The sequence below is a fragment of the Artemia sp. Qi Xiang Cuo genome, chromosome 6 (assembly GCF_049724085.1).
Source record: "Artemia sp. Qi Xiang Cuo chromosome 6, ASM4972408v1, whole genome shotgun sequence".
NCBI classification, from domain to species: Eukaryota; Metazoa; Arthropoda; class Branchiopoda; order Anostraca; family Artemiidae; genus Artemia; species Artemia sp. Qi Xiang Cuo.
In genome coordinates, this window is record NC_142799.1 from 66,266,737 (window position 1) to 66,279,574 (window position 12,838).

The window sequence follows — 12,838 nt, forward strand, 5'->3', positions numbered from 1 at the left end:
GGGGAAATGGTGGGTGTGATAGGGGCGTTAGTTATCCTTCAATCACGTTCGACTATTAAAAGGGGCATAAGTATTTCTAATTTCCAATCGAATGAGCCCTTTTTGAAGTTTTTACAACATCGCTATCTGTATAAACCTTATATGCCCCCAGGGAATAACTTACAATCCTTGCCCTGAGGGCTCTGAGGAACGTATCATTCTCAAATACCTAATTTATAAAACTTTTAACTACGTTGAACAAAATGGCTATCTAAAAATTTTGATTGGATATGTTTGGGGAAAAGGCTGGCGGGCGTAAGAGGGGGGTTATTTGCCCACCAATCACTTTCGACTATTAAAAAGGACACTAGCCCTTTGAATTTCCAATCGAATCAGCCCTTTTTCAAGTTTCTACGACAAAACTTTCAATAAAAACCTTATATGCCTTATCCTGACCCTTATCCTGAGGGCTGTGGGGGAGTGTCATCTTCAAAGAAATAATTTCCGGACCTTTCAACTACTTTGAAAAAAATGGCTATCTAAAATTTTGATTGGATGTGTCTGGATAAAGGGTGGCCTGGAAGGGGTTATAGTTGCCTTCCAATCACTTTCGACTATTAAAAAGGGCACAAGCCATTTCAATTTCCAATCAAATGAATTAACCCATTCAGTAAAGTGCAAATTATGTTCTGGCCATGGGATGGCACAGGAGTTTCGAGCCCTACTCGTGTTAATTTCTGCTCGTTTTGAGTTTGACTCGGTTATTTACTGTAATTTCTGTTCGTTTTGGCTTCATTTATTTATCGATGCTGATTTGTGGTAGTTTCACGCTTGGTAGATTATTTGATTTTATTTTTGCTCATTTGGTTTAATGGGATTTTTTACTTTTCTTTGAAAAACTCATTTTGTGGGAAACTTTTTTTAATTAATTTCTGTTCGTTTTATATTGACATTATAGTTTTATATTGACATTACAAAAGAAAATAATTCTTTAAATCTTTTTGTTTTTTTAGACTTTATAGTTTGGCCTGCTATTTGTATGCTGGAGATTTTCAGCAATTTTTAACAACATACACCCTTCTAAAAATTTGGACACGAAAGTAGTGTTTAATTTAGTTTCATACCTTCCCTAGTTGACCTGAAATAGAAAACTTGATACCCTTCGCAAAAAAAAATCTGTTTACTTTCTTTGATATATTGGATACACTTACGCCATTTTGATTTGGTTAAATTTTAAGAGCAAAAGTAGCCCCGAAAGTTTGAACATAATACCCTCAGTCATTCTTGAGATACTACTGAGATGCCTTATTGGGAATTAGCATTAACATTGTGCATTTTGATTTAATCTTAAGGCAACATTTAGTTTTTAAACATAATGGGCAAATGGGAGGGTGGGAATGGGAGTGGGACTTTTTGCCCTTCAGTCACTTTCGACTATTAGCCATTTTTCAGCTGTTTCTATTTTCAATTGAATGAGCCCTTTGAAGTTCCTAAGACAACTCCTTCGATACGAAGTGCCCTGTTCTAAACAAAAAAAAAATAATAATAATAATACATTGTACCCATCGATTTTTACTATAAAAATGTCAAGCCTTCCAATAACTTTCGACTATTAAAAACGGGACTAGGCCTCTCAATTTCCAATCGAATGAGCCCTTTTTGAGCTTCTACGTCAACCCTTTCTATTAACACCTTATATGTCCCAAGGGCATAAATTACAACCTTTACCCTAAGAGCTGTGAGGGGGTTATCATCCTCAAAGACCTAATTTCCAGAACTTTCAACTACTTTGAACAAAATGGCCATCTCAAAATTTTGATTGGATGTATTTGGGGAAATGGCGGGCGTGGGAGGGGCGTTTATCGCTTTCCAATCAGTTTCAACTATTAAAAAAGACACTAGCCCTTTTAATTTCCAACCGAATGAGCGCTTTTGAAGTTTCTATGACAACGCTTTCAATAAGAAACTTATATGCCCCCAGGGTATAACTTGCAACACTCACCCTGAGGGCTGGGGGGGGTGTCATCCTCAAAGACATAATTTCTAGAACTTTCAACTACGCTGAAGAAAATTGCTATCTAAAAGTTTTGATTAGATGCGTTTGGGTAAATGGAGGGCACGAGAGGAGGGTTAGTTGCCCTCCAATCACTTCCGACTATTAAAAAGGACGCTAGCCCTTTCAATTTCAAATCAAATGAGCCCTTTTTGAAGTTTCCACGACAACGCTTTCAATAAAAACCTTATATGCCCCAGGGCATAGCTTACAACCCTTGACCTGAGGGCTGTGAGGCGGGTTGTCATCCTAAAAATCGCAATTTCTGGACCTTTCAACTACGTTGAACAAAATGGTTATCTCAAAAGTTTGACTCGATATGTTTGGGGAGATGGGGGTTACTTGCCATACAATCACTTTTGACTATTAAAAAGTTCACTAGCTGTTTCAATTTCGCATCAAATGATTCCTTTTGGAAGTTTCTACGAAAATGCTTTCTATAACAAAAAAACCTTATATGCCACCAAGGGCATATTTTACACCCCTTGCCCTGAGGGTTGTGGGGGGAGTTTTATCCTCAAAAACATAATTTCCAGACTTTTTAACTACGTCGAACAAAATGGCTATCTGAAATTTTGATTGGATGTATTTGGTGAAATCGTGTGTGTGAGAGGTGTGTTATTATCCTCCAATCACGTTCTACTATTAAAAAGGGCACTAACCCTTCTAATTTACAGTCGAATGTTCCCTTTTTGAACTTTCTAAAACATCACTATCTCTAAGAACCTTATATGACCCCAGGGCATAACTTACAACCCTTGCTCCGAGGGCTCTGAGGGTGCTCATCATCCTCAAAGACCTAATTTCTAACACTTTTAAACACGTTGAACAAAATGGCTATCTAAAAAATTTTTTTCGATATGTTTGGGGAAAAGGTGGGTGTGAGAGGGGGGTTAGTTGCCCTTAAACCACTTTCGACTATTAAAAAGGCACTAGCCCTTTGAATATCCAATCAAATGAGGCCTATTTCAAGTTTCTACGACAAAGGTTTCAATAAAACCTTATATGCCCCCAGGGTATAACTTACAACCCTTACCCTGAGGGCTTTGGGGGGACTGTCATCCTCAAATATATAATTTCTGGACCTCTCAACTACTTTGAATAAAATGGCTAACTCAAAATTTTGATTGGATGTGTTTGAATAAATGGTGGGCGTGAAAGGTGTGTTAGTTGCCTTCCAATCACTTTCTACTGTTAAAAAGGGCACTAGCCATTTCAATTTCCAATCAAATGAGCCATCTTTGAAGTTTCTACGATAACGCTTTCTATAAAAAACCTAATATGCCCCCATGGCATAACTTACAACCCTTGCCCTGAGGGCTCAGGGGAGGGGGGTTGCCATCCTCAAAGACTTAATTTCCAGAACTTTCAACTACGTTGAACAAAATGGCTATCTCAAAATTTAGATTGAATGTGTTTGGGGAAAAGGTGGGCGCAAGAGGGGGCTTAGTTGCCCTCCAATCACTTTCGACTATTAAAAAGGGCACTAGCCCTCTGAATTTCCAATCGAACGAATTTTTTTGAAGTTTCTACGACAACGCTTTCTATAAAAACCTTATATGCCCCCAGGGCATAACTTACAACCCTTGCCCTGAGGGCTTTGGGGGAGTGTCCTCCTCAAAAACATAATTTCTATCTGGAAATCAACTACGCTGAACAAAATGGCTATCTCAAAATTTTGATTGGACGTGTTTGGGGAACAAAATTTTGATTGGACGTGTTTGGGGAAATTGTGGGTGCGGAAGGGGTTTTAGTTGCCTTCCAATCACTTTCGACTATTAAAAAGGGTATAAGCTACTCCAATTTCCAATCGAATGATACCTTTTCGAAGTTTTTATGAAAACTCCTTCGATACGAAGTGCCTTGGTCTAAAACCAATAACCGAAAAATAAATAATACATTTTACCAACATCTGTCTTTACTTAGACAGCGCTATTGCGCTGCCAATGATGAAGTGCTTAGGGTAGTTCTCTAGCTACATCTTCTCAAGCATTATGTTTACCATATTTTTCATTTTGTTTTTGCTGATTTCTTACTCATGTTTTTTTTTTCTTAATTTGGCACCGCTACGACCAAGAACTGCGTTACGCCTTATTAATGTTTTTTTTTTGTAAAAGTTAAATTCCCAACATTTCCCTTTCTTTTACACATTTATAGGTATGTTGGCTTTCATTGACCAATTCAAACACACAGATTTTGTGGTCACTGTTTTTGGAAAAAAATTCATTTTTTGACAAGCTTTTAGATAAAACTGTAATTGATTTCTAGTTCAAATTCTTTACTTGTGGATGGCCGCATAAACACTATCAAAAGAAATCTGTTATTTACCAGCAGCTGGTTCTTAATACCAGTAAAAAAAGAGGAAAAATAATAATCTGTACATTTTCTGGTTCCTACCCAACTGAATCCTCGCATAACTCAAAACCCGTTCAACTAAACCCTTTTACCTCAAACCTCGTTCAACCCAACCCCTGCTTAACTCAATCCCAATTTAAGTCCTCCCCCGTTTCACTCAACCCAAATTTAAACCAAACCTCGTTTTACTTGACCCTAGGAACAACTTACAGCATTAAATTTAAACTTACAGAGTATGCTGAGGAGAATCATGAACAAACCAAAGGCCACTATGTAAATATTAATGCTACTACTACTTCTACTGCTATTAGTACTACTGGTACAACTACTAATACTACTGCTATTACTACTACGGAAAATAAGCGTATTAAGGTGACAATTTCAGTGAATGTTGACGGGATATTGAGCTGAAAAAAAAATTATTTGTATGCATGTTGTCAAAAGGGTTGATCACTATCTCAGGATTAGGGTATCATGTTGAAAAGTTCAGGAAAGGATGACAGGATGTTCAAGTGACTAAAAGTCAATATTTGCATACTAATACTGCTACTGCTACTACTACTACTACCACTGCTACTGCTGTTCCTACTACTAGTAGTTACTCCTGGTGGTAGTACTACTGCTACTCCCACTATTTCGCTGCTTTACATGCTATTATTTTGCCAATTCTACTACTTTTACTACTATTACTATGACTACTACTAATACTGCTACTACAGCTGAGGCTAAGGGTAGGAAGGTAAAACTTTTCGGGAATGTTTAGGGGGACATTTAACTAAACCGATACGCAATTTGTGCACGCAGGTTGTCAAAAGGGCGTATCAGCAATAACCCAGGAATAGTCTAGTGCATTAGGTTGAAATTTTCATAGCATGTTAAAGGGAATGTTGAGCAAAGCAAAAGGTACTGTATACATACTACTACTACAAATACTACTTTTACTATTACACTTATGAGATACTGTTGATGCACCTTTTTGCTAACCTGCATGCAAACAGTGTGTTTTGATTCATCCAAGATCTCCCTCAGTAATCCCTGAAAGTTTCGTCTTAATACTCTTAGCCTTAGTAATAATAGTACTAGTAGCAGTAACAGTAGTAGTACTACAACTACTAGTAGTATTACTTGTAATATGTACATAGTGTCTTTATTAGTTTAACACCCCCCTCAACATGCTCTGTAACTTTCAACATAATATTGTAAGCCGTTCCTGAAATATTATGGATGTGCTGTCTCGACAGCCTGCGTACACATAGTATGTTTCGATTTAATTGTATATGCCCCTCAACAATTCCTGAAAATTTCTCCTTAATACCCTTAGTCTTAGCAGCAGCAGTAGTAGTAGTAGCAGTAGAAGTAGTAGTAGTGTGCATGCAATACCTTTTGGTTGGTTTAACCATGTTAACGATGTGTTACCCCTTAACCTGCACTAAAAGTTTCAATTTAATATTTAACAGCTTAATAAGCTATTCCTGGAATAAAGCTGTTACGTACTTTTGATAACCTTCATTGACATAGGGTGCTTCAATTTAGTTCAACACCCCCCTCAACATTCCGTGGAAGTCTCATCTTAGTACTCTTAGCCTCAGCAGCAATAGTAGTAGTAGTAGCAGCAGTAGCAGTAGTAGCAGTAGTACAGAGTACGTTTTAGTTAAGTAAACATACCCCTTAACATGTCCTGAATGATTCATCTTAATGCCTTAACTCGTTCATATGACATTGCTGAAACGCCCTTTTGACAACCTGCATGCACATAGCTTATTTGATTTATTTCAAATCTCCCCCTAAACATTCCATTAAAGTTTCACCTTAATACCCTTAGTCTCAGTAGCAGTAATAGTAGAAGCAGAAGTAATAGCAGTATCATTAGCAAAAGCAGAATGCACAGAGAGCCTTTTGGTTAGTTCAACACCCCCCTCGACATGCCCTGAAAGTTTTAGCTTATTTCTCTACGCCGTTTCTGATAAATTAATTAAAAAAAAACTTTCTGAAAAATAAGTTTTTCAAAGAAAAGTAAAGACCATTTTAAACTTAAGCTCAGCAGATGCAAATACCTGTTAAAATTCAAACTCAAAACGACCAGAAATTACTATTAAAGAATAAATGAAACCCAAAACGAACAGAAATTAAATAAACAACCATAGCAAAAAACATGCAACAACTAATAATATAAATGAATAAATAGATCATAAAGTGAACAATGCTTAGTTTGAATATGAAAATCAAGCTTCAAACGAAAAAAAATTTTGCTATTGAAGTATAAATGAAGCTTAAAACGAACTGAAATTAAATAAACAATCAATACAAACAAACGTACTATAGATATTCATGTAAATGAATAAATAAAACTTAAAAAGAGTGAAACTTAAATTAAATATGTAAATAAAGCTTAAAACGAACAGAAACCACTGGAAATAAGAGTTTGGATGTCACTTTCCTCTCCCAATGTAAGAGTCTAAATCCTAGTGTCTCACTGACGATATACTGATAACTACATGTATTTTTAACAGTCTTGTAAAGTATAAACTAAATCAAAATGAACACTCGATGTATAATGATATTAATTGTTGAAAGATCCATCAGTTCAAGAATTTATTTCACTTAAATTTGATTTTTATTTTCAATGCTGTAAGAACTGGAAAAGAAAATATTTGTAATATAATTCATTTTCAGTTAAACGCCAATGACGCAGTAGGCTTTTGGTTTCTATTTACAGTTAAGGAAGGGGGCAGTATCCAAACTCTTGTTTGTAGTGAACTATATTCGTCTTGTACAACTTTAGAAAGAACCACTAAATTAAACTGAATATTTGATGTATAATGATATTAGTTGCTGAAAGCTCATCAGTTCAAAATTTTACTATAATTTTAATGCTTATTTTCAATATTAAGTAGAAAAGGAAAATATTTGTAATAAAATAGGTTTTCAGTAAAGCGCCAATGACGCAGTAGGTTTTAGACTTTTACAGGGAGAGAAGGAGGTGATGCCCAAACTCTTGTTTGTAGTAATTTTTGTTCGTTCCAAGCTTGATTTACATATACAATTTAAGTTTCACTTTTTTAAGATTTATTTATTCATTTACATTAATTAATATCTATTGTATATTTGTTTGCATTGATTGTCCATTTAATTTCTGTTCGTTTTAAGTTTCATTTATACTTCAATAGAAAAATATTTTTTTTTGTTTTGAGCTGGATTTTCATATTCAACCTAATCATTACTTGCTTTAAGAACTATGTATTCATTTATATTATTACTTGTTATATTTTTTTTGCTATGATTGTTTATTTGATTTCTGTTCGTTTTGGGTTTCATTCAGTTAAAGTTGAAGTTTAGTTTTATTAATAAAAAAATAGAAGTTGACAAAATGCATACTTATATATATAATACATGAAAAAAAACAAGTCTTTCAACTAAATCTTCTAGCCTGCCCATGAACTTGCTAAGGCAAGTTGTCCTAGGGGCGTGCCAGGAATAGGAAGAAAAAGAGAAAATTTTAGTACTAATTTATAGCACAAGTTAAGTATACCAAAAATACTGATAATATAAAAATATATATATATATATATATATATATATATATATATATATATATATATATATATATATATATATATATATATATATATATATATATATATATATATATATATATATATATGTATAAGCGTAATACATAATTCCTTGCTGAGTCCAAATAATCCACTATATTTATTCTTTATTAGTAATTTCTGGTCATTTTGAGTTTGAATTTTAACAGGTATTTGTATCTACTTAGCTTAAGTTTAAAATGGCCTTTACTTTTCTTTGAAAAACTTATTTTTCGTAAAGTTTTTTTTTAATTAATTACAATAAATAACCGAGTTAAACTTAAGACAAACAGAAACTAAGATTAGCAGGACAGACGATCCCTAGTCTTTTAACGACCAGATCATAATTTGCAATTTATTGAAAGCCAAATACATTAAATTGTTTTCTCTTTTTTAAATTCAATAAACCCGACATTAACAAGACCTTCAGGAACAAATACTATATTAAACTATAACTCCATATTAATTTGTTTTTTTCAGTAATCCTAATTATGAAGGGTTTTTTCGATTTTATTAGAAATAGAAACACTCAGCTCTAAATCAGGATTGTTTTAAAACAAGTTTTTTCGAATGAAAAGCTGATTTGTTAATAGTAGATATTATGGAAGAAATGATTAGACGGTTGGATGTAAAATCTTTGCTTAAAGTTTGCAATCTGTCTGTGAGTATTTGAGATTCTTAAAAATTTATTGTGTCTTTTGCCTGTTTAAAAGTTTTAGACAAGTGTGTAGTATAAAGTGAATTGGAGAAGATTAATAATTTGCCAGATCCCGAAGGGGGGTCAGGGAAAACTTTTACCAATATTTGTTACTATAGTGGCAATCCAGCAATGATGAATTTGGCTCAGCCTTACCAACTAGGTCCTGGTCAGTATGCTCCCTGAGCAGGGTCATTCTGCCTATAGCCATGCCTATGCTGCAGCACCGTCAATATTTGTAATAGCACTGTAAAACTGTGTGGCCCAAAAAGAAACAGCACAGAATCCTTCATTTTATGCAGTGACTACAGCCAATAGATTTACACCATTAAGTACAGAGCAATTTCCAGCAGTGCCATGTGAAAGTGATGACGAGATGAGAGGAGTTGGAAACCCATATGATGTTGAAGGAATCAAGAGACCAACAGAAATTTCAAGGCTAGATCAAATCCAGAATTTTGGCCGTAAAAGAAGAGATGTTTCCCTGGATAGCGATAAGTCCTTTTAGCTTCAGACAAAAAGACACAACATCTATAAGTCATCCAAAAGAGACTTTGTAATTGGGAATATTTCCTCAGCAGAACAATTTAGCACTAAAATTGAACTAGAATTTTAAAGCATTGCTCACAAGCCGCAAGTTTGAGCTCGATGTTATGAGGGGGAGATCCATGATGACTGAATGTAGTCAAAATGACGATGCAGCAAAGATAATTTTGAACAATGAAAACATTGGTCATATCTCTGTAACATCAAAGTTAAAGTGCCCTTATGAGAGGAATGGTAAAGGGGGTTCCTCTTAATGTGATAACAGTCTACAAAGTGTAATTGTTGTACGTAAAGTAGTGAGACAGAAAAGGTTTAACCGTGAAAAAAAACTAGAAGACTGTTTTGCGATAATGGTTATATTCGAATTTAATTCATTACGTCGAAACATTTGGTTTTGTGGGAGAAAAAGAAAAGTTCATGTTTATCGTAGAATCACATGAACTTTGTAACATAGTAACATAGAATCAATATTTGTTACTATATGTATGGCCCAAGTAACATATAAGAGCTATGCAGATGCATCTAACAGGATGAATTTGCAAAGGTTAGTATCAAACATATCTGAACCAGCTGATTATGTTGAACAAATAAGAAAGGTTACAAAGCAAGACAGTGCAGAAAAAATGGTAATAGGTTTGCTCTACAGAGCTGAATTGTTGGAAATAAGCAGCATTTCATTCCCTAATCAATTAACTCTGCAGATTAGTAGAAGAATTAGAGTTAGGATGCCTTAACCAGCATAATATTGCCAGTGTTTGTAAGCTGAATGGAATAATTGAAAATGCTCAAAATCAACCTCAAATTTAATCTTGGAATGCCCTGTCATTCATGAAAGAGAGAGAGACTTTATGATAGATTGTTATGAGGAAAGTGAGATTGGTGTGATATGTATCCAAGAGATATTGTTGCAACCATATATGAATTTGACTTTTAAAGGATATAATGTGATAAGAAAAGACCGGTCAGAAGGCACAAAAGGTGGTGGGCAGATTGATAAGCAAGATTCTTCAGACTATAAAGTCGAAATCAATGGTTGCAGTGTACTTTAACATTATAAATGTGCACAATTCAAATGGAAAGAACAGTGACATTGGTGGTATTATTAACAAGTTATCAAATAGAATTTCTGTCAATGAAGAACTGATTATCATACCTGGTTTTAATGAACACACCAAAGTTTGTTGCAAATGTAACATTGTGAACTCATCTGGAAGGAGCAGCGAGCAGTTTCTGTTAGAATCCCGAATTTGCCTTGGCACTCTCAAGGGATTGCAAACCCTCAAAAATCATCCTACTGGTAGTCACACAACAATTGTCTTAACATTTACTAGTCCTAACTTAGCCACTAGGACTAACGTTTTAATTCCAGAGCATACACTAAGAACTCCAACTCAGATTTTGATGATTGAAGAGATTATAAAAAAACAGCAGCAATACTATTTCGAGAAAAATCGTAAATTCTCTGGAAGCTGGTTCACAACACGTAAAATCAGAAGTGAAACTTTACAGGAAGCTATCATGGAGAGAAGGAACCATAGCCTTTTGTCTAAGTCCAGACATGCAAGTACTCATTCATATCTTGTAAAATTTCATGGAGAGGAAAGCACTTGTGATTATTGTGACAGCGAAGAGACTGTTAAATATACTTTAATTGAGTGTCATCATTACATGCGCCAGAGAGGACCCATAGAATCATTCTTCAAGGAACAAATAGAAAAGATTTCAGTGAATCTACTTCTAGGTGGTTTCTCAAATGATTAACTAAACACCATAGTCATGCACTTAGTAGTGCAATCCTTGGAAAAATTGGATGTGATAAGAGGATATAATTAAAGATGTTGGGAATCAGTTAATTTCCAGCTTGGTAAATTCATACTTGGAAAATATAGAGAGAGGCCGTGAGTGATCATGTTGTCAAAAGGGGTCTGAAATCTGTCTTATCATCATCATCATCATCATCTGCGATTTAGTTTTATCTCAGCGGCGAAATTAATCAAAAAATGGTTTTTTGGGAGTTTTGAAAAAAAAGACAACTTTAAATCAGGACGCACGACTTTCTTTTTGTTTTAGCCAGAACTAGCTGGCCACTAGAACATAATAGGAGTGTTGTATTGGGTAAGGGTTACCCATTTCAACGCTCCTAGGTTCTTGGAATTAGGGTTTTAGGTCCCCCCATCCAAGGAAGACGTGCGTTAAGTGGTCACTAACCAAGCGAATGAATTCAAACTTGGACGAATTTTCTGCTAAAACTTTTGCCAAAAAAATAGTGGCCTACAAGGCTTGATTTCACTTAAAGCATAAAACTTGTAAAAAATTAGAACATACGATTTTACCTAAGGTTTTAGGGCATTGTCATTGACAAGTGAATATCTCGCTATATTCCGCTGTGCGCTGGCGTCATGCCAGTATTCTGGGATGGATTGCTGAACTATATTTCGCAATGCACTGACAGTGAGATTGAAATTGATAAGAAAGATGTGGCTTGCGATTTTTACAAAAAAGGGTCGATGTTGAACCCGAGAAAATGTTTAGCTAAAGCTGGTGGTCAGATTAATGCCCATAAGGACGGTACAAAGGAAGAACTAATTAGTGAGCTATACGACTGCTATGTCGTTTTGGAGAAAAGTAAATTAGAGACGAGACGGTGTTTTGCATGTATGATCCTTCGGAAGTCCCCAAAGCCAGTTTTAAGGCACGTGCAGATTTGTCGCGCCAGCTGATAAAAATCGAATGCAAGTTGGAAGAAGCGCTCAACATAAATTTCGAAACGCCAACGAACTCACCCATGAAAGGTGCTGCAGGTGCAAACAAGGAGATAGCGAACGTCTCTGAGAAAAGACTTTTTTCTGTTGTTGTGGCTAATCCACCTGAAGTATCAAATCTCACGGAAAAAAGACAGTTGGTTGAGAAGTGTGACATTAGCAATACTGATGTTCGTATCAAGTCATCAAAAAGTGTTGGCTGATCAAAGTTTCCGACCGAGTTTCGGCTGAAAACATTGCAAAAAACCTAAAAAGTGACACTGCGACAACGAAAGTGACCGAGCCCGTCTTCATCGACGTTGTGAAAGGGATACCTAGTTGTGTCGCAGAAAAAGACTTAAAAAATGCCTCACCAGAATACACAAGACCTATCCGTATCGGAAGCTCCTCAACTTTCAAGATGTATTTTCCGAAAGAAAGTGCCCTTTCCTCTGCAATCCGACATGGTATTCGGATCGAATATGATTCTTTCGGAAAGAGACAATTGCCAACATTATGGACACGTAGCTTCCGAATGTAAAAATGCGGCAAAGTGTGCTAGATATTCTGGAGGACATACCTCCAGTCGGGAGCAACCGTGTTTTGCCCCTATGAAATGTGAAAATTGTGGAAGTAAGTGGTATCGCTTCTTATAACATCAAGTGTAAAAAACTAAACGAAATTTCGAAATTTCCTGGCTGACTCACCAAATCATTCATTGCTAACCTTGCTGAAAGATTTCTTATGCATAGTGTACAAAGAGCAGTCTTCCTGTTATCAAATTGATTTGATTATTTATGGTGAGAATAAGTTTTTAGTGTTGAAGTTCCTTTTTTCTTTTTATATAGTACTCCGTCATTCCCTTTTTTGAAGACGG

The 12,838-nt window shown here is 35.4% G+C and overlaps 1 protein-coding gene across 2 annotated transcripts in view; it reads left to right on the forward strand.

Annotated features, from left to right (window-relative positions):
* The window catches only part of LOC148951524 (uncharacterized), a 296,748-nt gene that overhangs the window by 139,385 nt on the left and 144,525 nt on the right, over positions 1 to 12,838 (forward strand). The window lies entirely within an intron of this gene.